This window comes from Apium graveolens, chromosome 9 (genome assembly GCF_009905375.1).
Source record: "Apium graveolens cultivar Ventura chromosome 9, ASM990537v1, whole genome shotgun sequence".
NCBI classification, from domain to species: Eukaryota; Viridiplantae; Streptophyta; class Magnoliopsida; order Apiales; family Apiaceae; genus Apium; species Apium graveolens.
In genome coordinates, this window is record NC_133655.1 from 145,276,952 (window position 1) to 145,298,456 (window position 21,505).

The window sequence follows — 21,505 nt, forward strand, 5'->3', positions numbered from 1 at the left end:
GCTATTAAGAGAATTTTCAGATATCTCAAGGGAACACCAAAACTTGGCATTTGGTACCCTAGAGATTCTGGTTTTGATCTAACTGGTTATTCAGATGCAGATTGTAAAATAGACAGAAAAAGTACAACAGGAACCTGTCAATTTCTAGGGAACAAGCTTGTGTCCTGGTTTAGTAAAAAGCAAAATTCAGTTTCTACTTCTACAGCTAAAGCTAAATATATTGTTGTTGGAAGTTGTTGTGCACATATTTTGTGGATGAAAAACTAATTGTTGGACTATGGTCTACAAGTGGATAGAATTCCCATTTTCTGTGATAACACAAGTGCAATTTCTATCCCTGAAAATCCAGTACAACATTCAAGAATAAAGCACATAGACATCAAGTACCACTTCATAAGGGAACATGTGATGAATGGTACTGTGGAGCTTCATTTTGTTCCAAGTGAAAAGCAGCTTGCAGATATCTTTACCAAGCCACTTGATGAATCCACCTTTTCAAGGTTGGTAAGTGAGTTAGGTATGCTTAATTATTCTTGAATCATTTCAAATATTTTTGCAAGTTATAATGCAGCCAGAAAATTAATTAATTTTTCAGCTTTGGATGAAATTTTGGCTAAAGTCAAAATTTACATCCCGACGGATGCTCATTATCCATCGAGTTTGATCATCCGTCGGTATATTATTTGTTAATAAAATCAATTATTTTTTGGTGTATTTTTTAACTCGACGGATAATTGCTTTATCCTCATCCGTCGAATTATCTCAATCTTAGCTTTCGGAATTCTAGATATTATCCATCGAGTATACTTACAGTTTGTAAGCATAACACGACGGATAATTGAAAGAATTTTTACACTTTATATATTTTTAAACGGCTATTTTGGGCAATTTTAGTTGGTTACTTTATTTCACTTTATTATTCTTGTGAGTTTATTTTTGAGATAGTATAAAAGCAGAATTCATTTTTATTCTATTCTTTTATTATTCTCAAGAACCAATTGCTCTAACTTCTCTCTTCTCAAAAGCAAATACTCTCTCTGCAAATTTCAAATCTTTAGCAATGGCACCAGTAGTCAAAATCATGTCCCAGTCTGGATTTATCTATGAAAAGAATATCTTTACAGCTCTTATGAACAAGGAGATTCAAAAGTATGGAGATTATCACAAAATGATGGATTTTGTGAAAGGCTGTAAACTCAACTATGCGATGCTGGAATCTCCCACAATCTACTGTGAGGTTGTAGAGGAGATATGGACAACTGCTGTGTACAGCTCTACTGAAAAAACCATAACTTTATGTTATTCCCTAACAATACAACAAGAATTACAGAAGGACAACAAGAATTACAGAAGGGGGTTGAATGTAATTCTGGCTCCTTTTTAAGATTTATTAAAAACTGTTTTACCTTGATAAATATATAACAGTGTTTGATTTGCAAAGTGCGGAATGAAAGGATTAAATAATCAAACACAAAGTAATAAAAGCACAAGTCTTTAAAACTTTCTGGTGGATTTGAAAGTATCCACCATATATATATATATATATTTATATATATATATATATCGATTTGAGAACTCTGTGAAGCTCAAATTGGCTCACAGCTGCTTTACAAGTTGAACAAACGAACTACAGAGAAATTCTTGACAAGTACAGTTTTTTTTATTTCTCTTCTAAATATGTTTACTTAGTTATTTGTTCTACTAGCTGCACTTGTTTTATATATCACCAAGTTTACATGGTAATAAGACATAATAATAAAATAAAACCTATCAGGTCTAACTCCATGCTGCTTCATTACTCTATTCCAGCATCTTTGAATATCTTCATAATAGCATGAAAATGGTAATGCTTCTTTGTTCTCAATTTCCTGCTAAACAGGCTGCCACATTCCTTTTGCAAACACCCAATGCATGTGACTGTGTTGTCACTGTAACAGATATTTGAATTGATCATTCGTCGGGTACATGTTATCCGTCTGGTGGATTTGTTGATCATCCGTCAGGTAGCTTTGTTGATCATCCGTCAGGTAGCTATTTGGCACTTGATTCCATTTTATTTATGCAGAATTATAAGACATCTCATATTTGCAATTAATCAACCTATTCTGCATATCTACTAGTAGTCAACATGACTCATATGCTACTACGGAATCTTCACAAAGTTGTTTGCAGAAATGTGCTACAATACTTATTTTTACATAAGCTACTCACTCGATGGATGTCAAATCATCATCCGTCAGGACTATATTGAATCATCCGTCGGGACTATATTTGATCATTCACCGAGTGCTACAAAATTCACTAAGTTAAATCTACTAAGGTATTTTGTGTGATTTATCATCAAGTCCACAACATATTCCTAACAATCTCCCCCAATTTATGTCTACTGGAATTCTAGCCATAAATTAAGAGAAACTTGATGATAACAAAACACTTTTACGAATACAGATTGGAAGTAGTAGATAAAACTGATAAGTGCTGCAATATTTACTGAAAATTGAATAATACAAAATATAGAAAGAAATTGCTCATTATTATTATCAAGGTATTCCTCTAGTCTGAGCAGATAAGTCTATTTCCTTGATTGTCTAGGTTTCTTCCCAAGCCTCATGTTGTTCTCTTCTATCTGGTTTTGGAGTTTTTTGTGGAAATCAAGTTCATCAGCTTCTGAGAGATCTAGCATTCCTTGCATTTCCAATAGAGTCTCATTACTAGAGATACTCAATTGGTCCTCCAATCTGAAAAATCTTCTAACTCTCTTTTCATCCATGAATTCCATCAACCAATAAGGCCTCAAATGCACTCTCTTTCCTATGAAGGGAATATATAGAGTTTTTGGGAGTGCATCTTTGGCTCTATTACTCCTCATCTCCTCAATCTTCTTTAGAACTAATATCCTAGCAGTAACATGGTACCAAAAGTTCTTTTTGAATGATGAGTAGATCTTTATTAGAACAAATTGGCTTTCTAGGAGTATCATGTGAAGTGGACATATGATCTCTTATCCTCCCTTGTATTTGAATACCAGTCTTTCAGGGAGATGTCTATGAGCATCAATTCCTCTAACTTCTTCCAATTCATCTAAGTAGAGGTTAATGTCAGAAAATTCTTTGATGTCACAGATGTACAACATATCTCCTTTGTTGACTATGGATTTAGATTTGACTAGGGTCTTTGATTTGAGAATCACTGGCTTCACTTTCTTGCTAGCTCTTGTCTTTGTCTTCTTTGTCTTGAAGATATGAAAGTTTAGCTCAGGAATAGGCAAACTATCCCAGTCCACTGGCTCATCCCTTGGAATTATGGTCTCATCATGAATATTCCTAGTTGGATCCACCACCTTGATTGCTTCAAATACCACTGAGGGTTTTGATGTTTGATTTGTAGTTGTGGACTTTTTAGGAATATTGTCTTCCATTTCTTCATCATTAAAGTCCAATTTTCTCTTGGAATGGAGCTTGTATCTGAATCTTCTTTTTTGTTGTGGTTCTTCTTGCTCTATCTGATCCTTAGGTTCAGCAATTACAGTTGGTTGTGCAGGAATTTCTGTTGTGGTTTTTATAGCTTGAAGATTGGACAAGATAGCAGCTTGCTTCTTAGTTTGTTTAATCTTTTTAGCATCCAGAGCAGCTTGCTTCTTTTCTTGCATGATCCTTTCTTTCTTTTCCTTCTAGCTTCCACAAATATGGGGTGACCAGCCACCACACAAATTTCCTTACCATTTCTGTAAATCTTGGCTAATTTTCTTTTGAGTGCTGAATCAGCTGGATCTTTGTAGAAGGTAATTGACCTAGCCAACAGCTTCTTCTCATCTAGCCTAGGTGTCTAATACACAGTATCTATAGGATTCTTTTCTGAAAACTTTGAATAGTTTCTTTTAGGCTTCATGATGAAATCTGCTTTTGGAGATTTGATGCAAGATGTTTGGCCTTTTTCCAAATAATTCATACTCATTTCATTCACAGAAATGTTCTTGACTTGAGAGTGATGAATGAATGTTTTGTCTGGCTTCTGAATTGGCCCAAACTTTTGTTGAATTTTTGCATCTATCTTTCTCCACTTTTCTTTCAACTCCTTCTCAGCTGCTGCTACATCAATCTTTAGCAGTTTATCATATGTGTTTAGCTTTGCTGCTGCCAGATTTATGATGTCAATATTGTTCATGACTGGTGGATTTGTGAAAGCAATTGTTGGCACAATCACTTTTCTAACTTGGATGTTTAGCACTTTCTGCTCCCCCTCACTCCTTGATTCCTCTTGACTGATTGGGACAATAGAGCTTTCTTTCTCCCCTTTTTGTTATCAGCCAGTTGAGTAGAGAAAGAGATTTGTGCTACCACTAGCTTTTGAAGCAAGTCTGTTTGTTGTGTTTGATGTAGATGTATAGTTGTTAGAGAGGCTTCCATAACAGTCATTCTTTTATCCAAGGAATCCACCTTGGTTGCAAGATCAGTGTTCTTCCTTAGTTGTCTTTTAATATCAATCATTGTGGCTTCTGGAAGTTTGGCATCTAATCTTTCAGAAATATCCTACTTTACTTGATTGATCTCTATCTTGATAGAAGTGATATCCTGGTTATGTTGGAGGCCTTAGATTTGATGCAATTGCAGAGAATTTAGATGTGCCTTTAAGAGCTTCCTGGTGCCTGCATATGCTGTAGATTGAATGGCATTATGTATTTCCTGGATTTGATGAATAAGAGTGACCTTGAAATGTTGAAGATCATAGTCCTTGGAGAATGCCCATGAAGGAAAGCCTGATCTAGAGCTGGTGCATGCTTCTCCCCCTATGTTCTTGAGCTCCTCATCTTCACCATCATCTCCAAAGAAATCAGCAGATTCCCCAGTCCCATAGTCAACATCATCATCAGCTCTAGGTGGCATAGCTGTGATGGCATCCTTAGCTCTTTGCATTGACTGGGTGGTGTGCACCAAGTTCAACATTCTTTCTGCATTTTCATTGCCATGTCCAGCTAAAATTTGATATGCTGGAACAGGATGAGTAAATGCCTCAGCATCCAAAGAGATGCAACTTATAACAGCTTGATTATGCTGAGATAGTTTCTCTATGTCTGCATCATTGGCATTTATTGACTCACTAGCAATGATGTTCATCCTTATATCCCCTGTACCTGCATTTCGTTCAATTTCTCTCTCTTTTTGCATCAAGGGCTCCCCTTGGCTCCCCACCCTCACACCCTCACCTTCACCATCTAAGGTGGGACTCCTCTCACTCACTTTTGCCAGTCCTGAAGAAATGGACTGTATTTGTTCACTCTTTTTCTATCCTTTTTCCTGGGAGAAACCCAGACTCTCACTCAATTCACTCCCTTCTCTCAGTCCTAAGAGTGATTGTACTACTACTAAGTCTTCTACACTTGTAAGAATTGAAGAAATCTGAAGTTGTGCAGAGACACCCGGCGGATGTGGAATATCCATCGGGATAGTAGTATGGCTATCCGACGGATGACTGCTGTCAAGCTTATCCGCCGGGATACAATCACTACTCGACGGATGATGAATATCCATCGGGATAGAAGAAATGAATGAGTTTGGAGTGAAGACTATTATAGACTCTGTGCAAATTGATGAAAATTTTAGCACAGACGTCTCAACAGACTCAGAAAGAAATGGCAAGTGAGCCAACAAATCATCTAAAAGATGATGCTCACTTGCTTGGAATTTTGGCTTCTCCAAGAGAGTTAAAAATGGAGAATTTGGAAGTGATGTATTTATCATGTCAACATCCAGTGAGTTTGTGGGAGAATTTGGTGTATCAGGTGCTTCAATTATGAGAGATTTTGGCTTTGAATCCACATTTAGTGGAGCCACATCAATCTAACTTTGAGATGGTGCAGTGGTTGGGTCTTTAGCACCAGTTTGCACTGTGTGTGTGTCCTGTGCATCCCCAAGGGTTTTTGATCTTTTCTTTCTAGCATAAGTTTGTTGTGAGCTAGTGTCCCTACCCCTTTTGGCCTGTCCTCCTGGTTGGGAGCTTGTTTTAATAGTGACATCCTTTTGGGAGGATGAAACTAGTAATGAGCTTATTTCCTTATTAACAACCACAGTTTGTTGGGAAACTGTGGTGTGGCTAGGTTTGGGTACACTCTTCTCTCCAGCCTTATCCTTAGGGTTTCTTTGATTTTCACCCTGTCCCTCACCTTTCTCACCCACCTTCACACTCCCCTCTTTTTGTTTAGTGGATTTTGCAACTGGTTTCTTTTGAAAGAAACCAGAGGGGGCTTTCTTAGATTTGGATTTAGAAGTTTGTGATTTAGTAGCTTGGGTAGACATATGTTTGGTCATTGACACAGATGCCATTGCTACATTTGAAGGCAAAGAAATGAGTGAGGTTGGAAGAGTGGAGACAGTAGAAATTACCTCACTTACCTGAGGTCCCTCCATTACTGGAAAATAGAAGAGGGGCACCTCTTTGTGGTAGTCTGCTCTATTAAGATCTGCAATTATTCTTCTTTCTTGAACCCAACAATTCAGCTTGTTGGTTGGGTTCTCAATCACAATGTTCTCAATGATATGGTTAGCAAGTATCATGAAAAATCTAGCATGATAGACAATTTTACCTCTCTTATTGAGTTCTCCTAACTTAAAGCCTAACTCAAACAAAACTAAGTCACTGAAATTGAAATATTTATCAGTAACTAGCATGTAAAGCATGTTAAGCATGGATATGTTAATAGAATCAAAGTTACTAAGTTTACCAGAAAACACTTTAGTTACCACATCACACAGAAAGATCCATTCCTTTCTAAGTCCTAACCTCCTAATTTCACTTAACTTAGATGTAGTAAGTTCATAGACCATGGAGTTTAGCATGTTAACAATATCAGTATATGTGTGTGGAGCAGTAACGATATTATCAGGAATTCTAAAGCATGCTTTGACAATATCACTGTTAATGCAAAACTGCTTACCTTTAAGAGTGAATGTGATTGGTCTTATCAGTTGAGTTGTACACTGCAGTTGTCCATATCTCCTCTACAACCTCACAGTAGATGGTGGGAGATTCCAGCATAGCATAGTTGAGTTTGCAGCCTTTCACAAAATCCATCATTTTGTGATAGTTTCCAGACTGTTGAATCTCCTTGTTCACTAGAGCTGTGAAGTTGTTCTTTTCATAGATGTACCCAGTTTGAGACATGATTTTGACGACTGGTGCCATTGTTAGAGATTGAAATTTGCAGAGAGAGTGACTGCTTTTGAGAAGAAAGAAGTTAGAGCAATTGAAAATTGAGAATGATAAAATAATAGAATAAAAGTGCATTTAGCTTTTATACTATCTCAGAAATAAGTTGTCGAAAATAATAAAGTAAAATAAAGTGACCAATGAAAATTGGCCAAAATAGTCGTTAAAAAATAAATAAACTATAAAAATTCCTTCAATTATCCGCGTGTTATGCTTACAAACTGTAAGTATACCCGATGGATAATGTTCAGAAATTTAATGGCTAGGATTGAGATAATTCGATGGATGAGGATAAATCATTTATCCGTCGAGTTATAAAATATTCCAAAAAAATAATTGATTTTTATTAACAATTAATATTCCGATGGATGATCAAACTCGATGGATAATGAGCATCCGTCGGGATGTAAATTTTGACTTAGCCAAAATTTCATTTAAAGCAGAAAATCCATTAAGTTTCTGGCTGCATTACAACTTGCAAAATATCTGAAATAATTCAAGAATAATTAAACATACCTAACTCACTTACTAACCTTTAAAAGGTGGATTCATCAAGTGGCTTGGTAAATATATCTGCAAGCTGCTTTTCACTTGAAACAAAATGAAGTTCCACAGTACCATTCATCACATGTTCCCTTATGAAGTGGTACTTGATGTCTATGTGCTTTGTTCTTAAATGCTGCACTGGATTTTCAGTGATGGCAATTGCACTTGTGTTATCACAGAAAATGAGAATTATATCCACTTGAAGACCATAGTCCAACAATTGGTTTTTCATCCACAAAATCTGTGCACAGCAACTACCAGCAGCAATATATTCAGCTTCAGCTGTAGAAGTAGAAACTGAATTTTGTTTTTTACTAAACTAGGACACAAGCTTGTTTCCTAAAAATTGACAGGTTCCTGTTGTACTTTTTCTGTCTATTCTATAACCTGCATAATCTGCATTCGAATAACCAGTTAGATCAAAACCAGAATCTCTAGGGTACCAAATGCCAAGTTTTGGTATTCCCTTGAGATATTTGAAAATTCTCTTAATAGCTACTAAGTGAAATTCTCTAGGATCAGCTTGAAATCTAGCACAAAGACACGTAGCAAACATTATATCTGGCCTATTAGCTGTTAAGTACATAAGTGAGCCAACTATGCCCCTATAGCTTGAAATATGCACATACTTTTTAGTAGTGTTTAATTCAAGCTTAGTTGTAGTGGCCATGGGAGTTTTTGCAAATGTGCAATCCATTAGATCAAACTTCTTTAAAAGATCATGGATGTATTTAGTTTGACTAATGAATATTCCATCACTAACTTGCTTAACTTGCAAACAAAGAAAGTAAGTTAGTGCTCCCATCATGCTCATTTCATACTTACTTTACAACAATTTGGCAAACGTTTTGCAAAGTTTTTCATCTGTAGAGCCAAAAATAATATCATCTACATAAATTTGAACAAGTATACTAGAGCCATTAACATTTTTAAAGAAAAAGTCTTATCAACAGTACCTCTTGTGAAGTGGTTTTCCAAAAGAAACTTTGATAAAGTGTCATACCAGGCTCTAGGTGCTTGCTTCAGTCCATAAAGTGCTTTCATTGTTTCTTGATCACTTTCATCATCACTGTCATCACTACTCATTTCCATATTATCAAACTTGAGGCTTTCATGAGAATCTTCATCTTGCAGTCCTTCAATCTTTTTATCATCAAACACAACATGTATTAATTCCATAACAATGTTGGTTCTAAGATTGTAAACTCTATATGCTTTTCCCACAGTATATCCAACAAAAATGTCTTCATATGCTTTAGCATCAAACTTCCCATGTTGATCAGTTTGATTTCTCAAGATAAAACATTTTCAGCCAAAGTCATGAAGAAAATTTAGGGTTGGTTTCTTGTTCTTGTATAATTGGTGGGGTGTCATACAATTTGCTTGATTAATCAAAGAAATATTCCAAAATTAGCAGGCAGTATTCATAGCTTCAGCCCAAAAATATGTCGGTAACTTTGATTCTTCAAGCATTGTCCTTGCAGCTTCAATAAGAGATCTGTTCTTTCTTTCTACTACTCCATTTTGTTATGGAGTTCTTGCTGCAAAAAACTCATGCATTATCCCATTCTCTTCACAACATGATCTCATCAGAGAATTCTTGAAATCAGTTTCATTATCACTCGTGATTCTTCTTACTTTAAAATCAGGATGATTGTTGACTTGCCTTATGCGATTGATGATGATTTCACTAGCCTTATCTTTAGATTTTAGGAAATATGTCCAAGAGAACTTTGAGAAATCATCCATAATTACTAGGCAAAATCTTTTCCTTGAAATGGACAACACATTGACTAATCCAAATAAATCCATGTGTAGCAATTGCAACGGTTCTTAATTGTTGAATCAAGCTTCTTTCTGAATGATGCTTTAATATGCTTTCCTTTTTGACAGGCATCACACAATCCATCCTTAGAAAACTCCACTTGAAAAATGCCTCTAACCAGTTATTTCTTGACAAGCTCATTCATGATCTTGAAGTTTAGATGGGACAGCTTCTTGTGTCATAGCCAACTTTCATCTTGACTTGTTTTACTGAGAAGACAAGTGACAGATTCTGCATTAGATGAGTTGAAGTCAGCTAAATACACATTTCCTTTTCTCACACCAGTGAGAACCACTTTGTTGTTTCTTTTATTTGTCACAACACAGGCTTCTGGATTGAAGGTTACTGAATTGCCCTTATCACAAAGATGGCTAATACTCAACAAATTGTGTTTGAGACCATCCACTAGGGAAACTTCTTCAATGATGATATTTTCTTTTGAAACCAAGCCATATCCCACAATATAACCCTTGTTGTCATCTCCAAAAGTAATACTTGGGTCAGCTCTCTCCTTGAACTCTGTGAGCAGGGTAGAATCTCCAATCATATGTCTTGAACAACCAATATTCAGGTACCAAAGATTCTTTTTGTTTCCATGCACACATCAAAACCAAATCAAGTTGATTTTGGTACCCAAGTTTCCTTGGGTCCTGCCTTGTTAGCTTTCTTCTTTGGTTTCTTAGGTTTGATCTCATTTGACTTGGGAATTTCTGATTCATCCTTAGTCATTTGAGTTGTGCCTTTAAAACCAGTCACTAAAACAGAATTATCAAGCATATTTTGATTAGCAGGAAAAAGCATGTTGTTTGCAAACATGTTATTCCAGTAAGGCATGTTAAATGGCATTTGTGGCATACTAATTACAGCATAATGAGGATTAGGTGCAAATGGAATATTAGCAAATTATGCATTCATATTATGAGTAGACATAGCATTTATAGGCATAGAAGGCATGGCATTCATGTTGGGAAAAGAAGAGGGTACAGATATAGGAGTAGGCATGGCAAGTTTGCAATTAACAGACAAATGATTAATACTACCACACTTAACACAGATTTTTCTAGGAGCATATTTATCAGGTGTGTAGTTGTTATGTTTGTTAATCCCTACTTTCCCATTTTTATTGTTTTTCTTTTTAGTTTCTATTTTAACCTCAATCTTTTCTAATCTGTCATTAATTACTTGATAGACAGATGACCAACACTGACTTTCTTCTCCTTCTTCACTTGACTTGATTCTCCTGGAACAAAGTTTTTGGAAACTGGTCCATATTTATCATTCAACTTAGCAAGCTTGGCTTTGCTCACAGGTTTGCTCACAGCCGACGGATGTGGCTCTTTGTCACTCGACGGATAATCCTTTTGATTATCCGACGGATGACACTCATCATCTGTCGAGTCCACATCTGTTAGAAATCCTTCAACCAAATTGGATTCCAGCTTCTCCTTACTCTTTTTCCAGGCTGCATCACAAAAGGACTCAATACCTTGAACTTTAGTGATTTGAGCATGGACATCTCTGGATGATTTCCATGCTTTAATCACCTCTTGTTTTCGTTGAAACTGCTTCTTTAAAATCTCTTCTCTCTTCAAGGACTCAGCTACTTCATCCTTATCAATCTTACACTCAATTCTCAATTTTTTAAATTTAATAAACTAAGACTCTAGCACATTATTCCTCTCACTTAAAAACAAATTGTTTTTTTTAATTTTAGCATTTTCCTTAGTGAGGGACTTAAGTGTAACACGCAAGTGATATAATTCTGTAGACATGTCATTGATTGCATCATTACACTCAGCTTTAGATAAATGTGCTAGGTTAGTGGTGATTACCTGATTACTTGAAGAACTTGTTTCTATTTCATCAAACTTGGCCATCAGGGCTAGATTGACATAACTTACATCCTCATCTTCATCCAATCCATCAGCTGCCCAGTCATTTTCCTGTGTAATGAAAGCCCTTTCCTTTTGCTTGAGCAACTCAAAATATTTCTGTTTGTAATCAACAGGCTCAAACTTCTTTTTGCTGGAATCTGACTTTCGACACTCACTAGAAAAATGCTCTGCCAAGCCACATTTGAAACATTTGAATTTGGATTTATCCACCATATTTCTACTTGGCTTGGCTGCTCCAAAGTCTTTTTAAACTTGAGCTTGGCAAATCTTCTGGAAAGGAATGCTACATGCTCATCAATATCATCCATGTCATCTTGGCTCAAATGATCTTCATTTTCAGCTACCAGCCCCTTGCCCTTGTTCTCACAGACCTTTGAAGTTGACTCAACAGTTTCTACCTTCATCTCTTTCTCTTTCTCTAATTCAGCAACCAGTGTTATGGACCCTTCTTTCTTCCTTCCTTTCTCCATCCTCTCATCTTGCTCTATTTCAAGCTCATAAGTCTTCAGGATGTCATACAGTCTCTCAAAGGTAAACTTCTTGTAATCCTGAGAATTTTTAAATGAGACTGTCATTGGTTTCCACTCCTTTGGAAGAGATCTAAGGAACTTGAGGTTAGAGTCTTTTGTCTGATAGACTCTTCCATGCAACTTCAGAGCATTTAGTAGTTTTTGAAATCTACTAAAAATATTAGTGAGAGACTCACTATCTTCACAATGGAAGTACTCATATTGCTGAATTAGCAGCTGCATCTTATTCTCCCTTACTTGCTCAGTACCATCACAAATAATCTGGATGGTGTCCCAAACCTCCTTGGTTGTTTTGCAGTTAATGATGTTATCAAACATATCACCATCAACTCCATTGAACAATATATTCATGGCCTTCTTGTCTTTCCTGACTTGCTCAATATCAGGATCTGACCATTCATGCTTAGGATTGGGAACAGATGGTTCATTGCCTGTTGTAGCTCTCATTGGTACATGAGGACCTCCCTTCATGCAATCCACATAGGCCTCATCTTGAGAGAAAAGATGTAGATGCATTTTCACCTTCCATTGGTGATAATTGTCCTTATCCAGAAAAGGAATTTTAACTTCAACATCCTTCTTGTTCATCTTGCTGTTTGTTATGATATTTACACTCTTTGTACTTCAAGAGCTTGCTCTGATACCAATTATTATTCCCTAACAATACAACAAGAATTACAGAAGGGGGGTTGAATATAATTATGGCTCCTTTTTAAGATTTATTAAAAACTGTTCTACCTTGATAAATATATAACAGTGTTTGATTTGCAAAGTGCAGAATGAAAGGATTAAATAATCAAACACAAAGTAATAAAAACACAAGTCTTTAAAACTTTCTGGTGGATTTGAAAGTATCCACCAGAGATATATATATATATATATATATATATATATATATATCGATTTGAGAACTCTGTGAAGCTCAAATTGGCTCACAGCTGCTTTACAAGTTGAACAAACAAACTACAGAGAAATTCTTGACAAGTACAGCTTTTTCTATTTCTCTTCTAAATGTGTTTGCTTAGTTATTTGTTCTAATAGCTACACTTGGTTTATATATCACCAAGTTTACATGATAATAAGACATGATAATAAAACAAAACCTATCAAGTATAACTCCATGCTGCTTCATTACTCTATTCCAGCATCTTTGAATATCTTCATAATAGCATGAAAATGGTAATGCTTCTTTGTTCTCAATTTCCTGCTAAACAAGATACCACATTCCTTTTGCAAACACCCAACGCATGTGACTGTGTTGTCACTATCAACATATATTTGAATTGATCATCTGTCGAACACATGCTTGTTATCCGTCGGGTGGCTTTGTTGATCATCCGTCGGATAGCTTTGTTGATCATCCGTCGGGTAGCTATTTGACACTTGACTCCATTTCATTTATGCAGAATTACAAGACATCTCATATTTATAATTAATCAACCTATTATGCATATCTACAAGTAGTCAATATGACTCATATGCTACTACAGAATCTTCACAAAGTTGTTTGCAGAAATGTGCTACAATACTTATTTTTACATAAGCTACTCACTCGATGGATGTCAAATCATCATCCGTCGGGACTATATTGAATCATCCGTCGGGACTATATTTGATCATCCGTTGAGTGCTACAAAATTCACTAAATTAAATCTACTAAGGTGTTTTGTGTGGTTTATCATCAAGCCCATAACATATTCCTAACACTTTCACTCTCAAAGGTAAGCAGTTTTGCATTAATAGTGATATTATCAAAGCATGCCTTAAAATTCCAGATAACACTACCACTGTTCCACACACTGATGCTGATATAGGTACCATGCTTAATTCTATGGGCTATGCACTTTCTACTTCTAAGTTAAGTGAAATTGGGAGGTTAGGCCTTAGAAAGGAATGGAGTTATTTGTGTGATGTGGTAACTAAGGTATTTTCTGGTAACATTAGTAACTTTGATTCTGTTAACATTTCCATGCTTAACATGCTTTATATGATAGTTACTGATAAGTTCTTTAACTTCAGTGACTGAATCATATTTGAGTTAGGTTTTAAGTTAGTAGAACTCAATAAAAGAGGTAAATGTGTCTATTATGCTAGATTCTTTATGATGCTTGCTAACCATCTTATTGAGAACATTGCAATTGAGAACCCAACCAACAAGCTAAATTATTGGGTTCAAGAAAGAAGAATTATTGCAGATCTCAATAGAGCAAATCACCACAAAGAGGTGCCCCTCTTCTACTTTCTAGTCATGGAGGGACCTCAGGTAAGTGAGGTAAGCACCACTGTCTCCACTCTTTCAAACTCACACATTTATTTGTCTTCTAGTGTAGCTATGGCATCTGTGTCAACAACCCAACAGATGCCTACCCCAGCTACCAAACCAACAATATCAAAATCCAAAGCTAAGAAAGCCCCCTCTAGTTTCTCTCAAAAGAAACCAGTTGCAAAATCTACTAAACACAAAGAGGGGAGTGTGAAGGTGAGTAAGCAAGGTGAGGGACATGGTAAAAATCAAAGAAACCCTAAGGATAAGGCTGGTGAGATGAGTGTACCTAAGCCTAGCCACACCACAGTTTCCCAACAAACTGTGGTGGTTAATAAGGAAATTAGCTCATTTCTAGTTTCATCCTCCCAAAAGGATATCACTATTGAAACAAGCTCCCAACCAGGAGCACAGGCCAAGAGGGTTAGGGACACCAGTTCACCACAGACTTATGCTAGAAAGAAAAGATCAAAAACCCTTGGTAGGGGTGAGCAAAAAACCGAATTGAAACCGAAACCGAACCGAAACCGGCCAAAACCGAACCGAAAAAACTGAAACCAAAACCAAACCGGCGGTTGCGGTTTTTAATTTTTAAAAACCGAGACTTTCGGTTCCGGTTCCGGTTATAGGTTAAAACCGAACCGACTAAAACCGAACCGAACCGATTATTAAAATAAATAAATAAATATATAATTTATATGTATTCTTAAAATTAATACTTGTTGTTTTTATTATTATTATTATTATTATTATAATAATACACATAGTGCAAACACACATAGTGCAAACTGGTGCTAAAGACCCAGTCACTGCACCTTCTCAAAGTCAGATTGATGTGGCTCCAATAAATATAGAGTCACAGCCAAAATCCTTAATAATTGAAGCACCTGAAACACCAAATTCACCCACACACTCACTGGATGTTGACATGATCAATACATCACTTCCAAATTCTCCATCTTTAATTTTATTGGAGAAGCCAAAAATCCAATCAAGTGAGCATCATCTTTTAGATAATTTGTTGGCTCACTATCTGTGCCCAAATTTTCATCAATCTGCACAGAGTCTACAATAGTCTACACTCCAAACTCATTCATTTATTCTATCCCGGTGGATATCATTCATCCTTCGAGTAGTGAATGTATCCCGTCGGATGTGCCTAACAGCAGTCATCCGTCGGCTAGCCAAACTACTACCCCGATGGATATTCTTCATCCGTCGGGAGTCTCTACACAACTTCAAATTTCTTCAATTATCACAAGTGTAGAGGACTTAGTAGTAGTGCAATCACTCTTAGGACTGAGGGAAGGGAGTGAACTGAGTGAGAGGCTGGGTTGCTCCCAGACAAAAGGAGAGAATATGAGTGAACAAATGCAGTCCATTTCTTCAGGACTGGCAAAAGTGGGTGAGAAGAGTCCCACCTTAGATGGTGAAGGTGAGGGTGTGAGGGTGGGAAGCCAAGGGGAGCCCTTGATGCAAAAAGAGAGAGATATTGAGAGAAATGCATGTACTGGAGAGATAAGGATGGACACCATTGCTAGTGAGTCAATGAATGTCAGTGACTCATTTGGGGATGCTGGTGGGGATGATGAGGAAGACAGCATGAGAACAGGGGAGATGCAGATGTTCCTGCCTGGATGCTAACTAAAGAATGTTCCTACTCACATCTCTAATTAACACTATTCAAGCTGATTCATGACACCCAAACAACCATTCAAGCATCTACAAATGCCAGCACAAAGAGGCTACTTACAGCACATCTTGAAGCACTTCAGCTGCATAAGATTCAAGCTCTCCAACATAGTCAAAGTGTGGATGAAATCAAGCAAGAAGTTTCTGAAGTAAAACAGGATTTCATAGCAAGGTTGGATGCTAGACTTCCTGGAACCACCATGACTGAGATAGCTCAGAAGCTAAGGAAGGAAGCTGATCTCAATAGAAAGGTTGAGGCAATGGACTCTAGATTATCTGATGTGGAGAAGTCAATGGCGAAGATACTTGATAATCAAGAAACTCAGACTACTCTGCTCCAACAGTTGGTGGTTGCTCAGCTCCCTTCCACTCTTCAACTTGATGCTAACAAAAAGGGGAGAAAGGCTCATCTAGTGAGGGGGAGAAACAGCTCAACATCCAAGTCAGCAAAGTAATTGTGCCAACAATTGCTTTCACAAAGCCACCAGCCATGGATAGCATTGACATCATCAATCTGGCAGCAGCAAAACTGGAATCAAATGACAAACTGCTAAAGATTGATGTAGCAGCAGCTGAGAAGGAATTAAAAGAAAAATGGAGGAAAATAGATGCAGAAATTCTACAGAAATTTGGACCAATTCAGAAACCAGACAAAGTCTTTTATCATCACTCTCAAGTCAAGCACATTTCTGTAGATGAAATGAGTTTGAATTATCTGGAAAAGGGTCAAACATCTTGCATCAAATCTCCAAAAGCAAATCTGGTCATGAAGCCTAAAATAAACTACTCAAAGTTTTCAGACAAAAATCCTGTGGATATTGTGTATGAGACACCTAGGCCAGATGAGAAGAAACTGTTGGCTAGGTCAATTGAATTTTACAAAGATCCAGCTGATTCAACACTTAAAAGAAGATTAGCCAAGTTTTACAGAAATGGTAAGGAAATTGGTGTGGTGGATGGACACCCTATGTTTGTGGAAGCTAAAAAGGAAGAGAAGGAAAGAATCAGGCAAGAAAAGAAGCAAACTGTTCTGGATGCTAAGAAGCTCAAACAAAAGAAGAAGTAAGTTGCTATCTTGGCCAAACTTCAAGCTGTAAAGACCATAATTGAGATTCCTGCACAACCATTTGTAATTGCTGAACCTCAAGATCAGAAAGTGCAAGATGAACCACAACAGAAAAGAAGATTCAGATACAAGCTTCACTCCTAAGAAAATTGGACTTCAGTGATGAGGAAATGGATGATTACATTCCCAAAAAGTCTACAACTTCAACTCAGACATCAAAACCCTCAATGGTATTTGAAGAATTCAAGGTGGTGGATCCAACGAGGAATATTCATGGTGAGCCCATAATTCCAAAGGATGAACCAGTAGACTGGAATAGTTTGCCAGTTCCTAAACTAAACTTACTAATCTTCAACAAGCCAAAGAAGACAAAGACTAGAGCAAGCCAGAAAGTGAAGCTTGTGACTCTTAGATCCAAGACCCTAACCAAATCTCAATCTACAGTCAACAAGGGAGATCTGTTATACATCTGTGACATCAAGGAGTTGACATAAACCTCTACCTAGATAAATTGGAAGAAGTTAGAGGAATTGATGTTCACATACATCTTCCTGAAAGGCTGGTGTTTAAATATAAGGGAGGAAAAGAGATAATATTGCTACTTCACAGGATCCTTCTAGAAAGTCAATATGTTCTAATAAAGATTTACTCATCTTTCAAAAAGAACTTTGGATACAATGTGACTACAAGGAGATTAGTTCTAAAGAAGATTGAGGAGCTGAGGAGTAATAAAGCCAAAGATGCACTTCCAAAAACTCTAACAATTCCCTTCACAGGAAAGAGAGTGCATTTGAGGCCTTATTGGCTGATGGAATTCAGGGATGAAAAGGGAGTTAGAAGATTCTTCAGATTGGAGGACCAGTTGAGCATCTCTAGCAATGAGACTCTATTGGAAATGCAAGAAATGCTAGGTCTCTCAAAAGCTGATGAACTTGAATTTCACAGATAACTCCAGAGTCAAATAGAGGAAAATAACAGGAGGCTTGGGAAGAAATCCAGACAATCAAGGAAATAGATTTATCTACTCAGACTAGAGGAGCACCTTGAAAATTGATTGTGAGAATTCTTTATCTACTTTTCTTTGTTCAATTTTCAGTAAATATTGCAGCACTTACCAGTTTTATCTACTATTTTTATTTTGTATTTTTAGGGTGTTCTGTTATCATCAAGTTTCTCTTAATTTATGGCTACAATTCCAGTAGACATAAATTGGGGGAGATTGTTAGGAATATGTTGTGAACTTGATGATAAATCAAACAAAATGCCTTAGTAGATTTAACTTTGTGAATTTTGTAGCACTCGGCGGATGTTCAATTATAGTCCTGACGGATGATTTAATATGGTCCCGACGGATGACAAATTGACATCCACCGGGTGAGTAGCTTATGTAATAATAAGATTTGTAGCACATTTCTGCAAACAACTTTGTATAGATTCTGTAGGAGCATATGAGTCATGTTGACTACTAGTGGATATGCAGAATAGGTTGATTAAATTATAAATATGAGATGTCTTGTAATTTTGTGTAAATGAAAGTTTTAAAGGCTTGTGTTCTTATTACTTTGTGTTTTGATTCATACAACTCTTTCATTCCGCACTCTGCAAATCAAACACTTATATATTTATCGAGTTGGAACTGTTTTAAAATCTTGAAAAAATAGCCAGAATTACATTCAACCCCGCCCTTTCTGTAATTCTTATTGTATTGTTAGGGAATAATAATAAACAAAAGCAAATCCACCTTCACCAGCTGCCTTACAATTCTGAATCTATTTTCATTGATCCAAACATCACTACCTCCATTAACTGCATCATGAGTTCATTCCAGAAAATGAGCACCCATTAATTTTTTTTACTATATTTCACCTTTTTTTTCTTGAGACTAGTGTGTAAAATCTAACGTGTCTCTTAAAGATTGAATCTTTAAGTTATCTTGACCCAATTCACAATGGGGTTTCTGTGGGAAATGAGATTCTTGAATTGGTAGCAAACAAGTATAAAATTGTTTTTGTGTTTGAACACGTTTTACCAAACATTGTCTTAAGGCCTGTGAAGTATTTGAAAATACATAATTATTAGGTATTAACATTTGTACATTTTAAAAATTAAGTATTGATTTTATATAAATTTAATTGGATATTTATTTTAATTTATAAAAAAAATAAACTAAAGCCGATTTTTAAATTGTTATCTACTAAAAAACTTTGAAACTATAATATATTCAAATTGCTTGATTATTTTTGAGTTTTATTCATTTATTATTTACTCATACTATTGGTATATATATATACATACAGAGAAAATGTAAATAATCCGTATTATCCAAAAATATTACATTTGTATCTTTCAGTTTAAAATTTAAGTATATAACATGTATCATTCAAGTTTAAGTTGAATATTTTATGTGTGTGGACGTATCTTGTGAACATGACACATATATCTAAATAAATAAGTTGGTAGTCTTAAAAACATTATTCTTTTTTTTTTATTTTGCAAAAGGTAAAGGAACAACACACAATTGACTCGCACAACATTATCATTAAGACATTAAGAGAACATTCATTAATTACTTTGCAAAATCAGTCAAGAAAGAACATCAAAATTTATTGGGAAATTATTAATAGTACTCTTTTGTTATTCGCTTTTTTAAGTGGTACCACCGAACCTTTTTGTCTTACAGGTGGTACCACTGTGAATGTAATCATTGAAGAAAAAAAAGGGATGATGCAGGGGATAATGTAATAGAAGAGGAGGGTGTTTATCTGGACAATGAAGATAATGCAGAGGACAATGTACTAGAAGGGGTCTTTGAACTTGAGTTGAATGATGACCTAGTTTTTGAGCATGTTCCTGCTAAAAGGAAGGGAAAGAGAGCCAAAAAATACCAAAAAGACCATCCAGAATAAGATCATCCAATATTACCCTTCCACCACCTATATCACCAAACACTTCTTCAAATCATTGACTGTCGGAGGAGTCCTAGGTTCTCTCTTATCCCAAATAATGAGATATTTCCTCTGGCCTATATTATTGTCATTATTGAAGACAAGGACAATTGGTCCTTTTTCTTATGGAACCTTTACAATATAGTAAAGGAGTCTAGTAGAAAAGATTGGACTATAATCTCATATAGACAAAAAGTATGCTATATTATTATGTTCTTGTTTGCTTTGTTTCCACCAATATTTTGTTTTACTGACTATGTTTTGTTACCAATGTTAGGGAATTGATATTGCCATTGAAAATGTCTGGCCTACTGCAAAAAGGAGGTATTATTGCAGACATTGAGCAGAAATTTCAAGAAAAAATTCCTGAACCTTTGATGTACATATTATTTTGGAGAGCGTGCAATTTTACCTCTCAATTCACCTTCAGGAAGGCAATGGAAAGGATGCTAAAAGAAGGGGGTGACAGTGTAGTTGAGTAGTTTGGTGAGTTGGGAGATCTTTTTACTTGGTCAAAACACAAGTTTCACCCTAATGTCTGCAATTGCTCCAATACATCCAACTTTGTGGAAAGTTTTAACTCTACTCTGGGAATTGACAGATGCAGACCTGTCCTAACTCTACTGGAAGGTATTTGTTTTACTTATCTTTCTATGTTGAAAAATTCATGCTTGTATGCAGAGTATTCATTTGAGCTCATGAATTTGATATATGCAAAAATCATGTTTCTAAATTGTAACAAGAATAAGGAGAGTGTGTATGATGAGGATGGCAACTTGACAGGAAGCATCAATGGTCTGGAAAGATACAGACCTCTTCCCCAAAATTGTGAAGCTAGTGAAAATAATTAGCAAGGACATTATAAGCTACAAAGCTTATATGTCTAAATCAGGGGAGTACGAGATTCATGAAGGTAAGTCTCAATTCCCCTTGTCATTAAATAACAAGATTTGTTCTTGTGGAGCATGACAAATATATGGGTTCCCTTGTACGCATGCTATCAGAGCTATGATTCATGCCAAGATTGATCCACTAAAGGTGGTCAGTTCTTGGTATATGAGAACCTACATATTATCAAACCACTAACTTTGAAGAGAGGGATTGGAAGGCCTTGTAGGAACATAAGGAGAGAAGAGGGGGAGGAAGTGAAGGAAACAAAAGAAGGAGATGCAAGCAAGTGGGAAGACTCCTGTCATTAAAAACCCAACAGTTGGAATCAGTCTAATGCAGCAAAACAAGCAAAGGCAGCAGCAACTCAAAGTCCCAGGCCAACAGCTCACAGTGCCCAGAATCTCAATCTCAGCAAAGGCTTTAGATTTACTTAGTTTATGCTTGTTGCAGGGCTTTTTGTAAGACTCAACCAACTGTTATGCTTCTTTTTGTTTGCACATGTGGATGCTAGTTTCTTTTGGGACTCCTGTCTTTTGATCCCCTGTTTTTATTAACTTAGACTGTTGCAAAGGCTAAAAGCCCGGGAAATTTGAATTTCAGTTGGGTTACATGTCATTTTTTACTATTTTTAAACTTCTGAATAACGTTT

The 21,505-nt window shown here is 36.2% G+C and overlaps 1 long non-coding RNA gene across 2 annotated transcripts; it reads left to right on the forward strand.

The window, feature by feature from the left end:
• Positions 1–19,712: 19,712 nt before the first annotated feature.
• On the forward strand, positions 19,713–21,462 carry LOC141686614 (uncharacterized). Of its 2 annotated transcripts, none has more exons than XR_012560745.1 (3): positions 19,713–20,160; positions 20,243–20,595; positions 20,709–21,462. It is a non-coding gene; the product is annotated as an uncharacterized LOC141686614 (long non-coding RNA). The 2 variants fall into 2 exon arrangements; XR_012560744.1 differs by having other exon boundaries at positions 20,749–21,462.
• Positions 21,463–21,505: the final 43 nt, after the last annotated feature.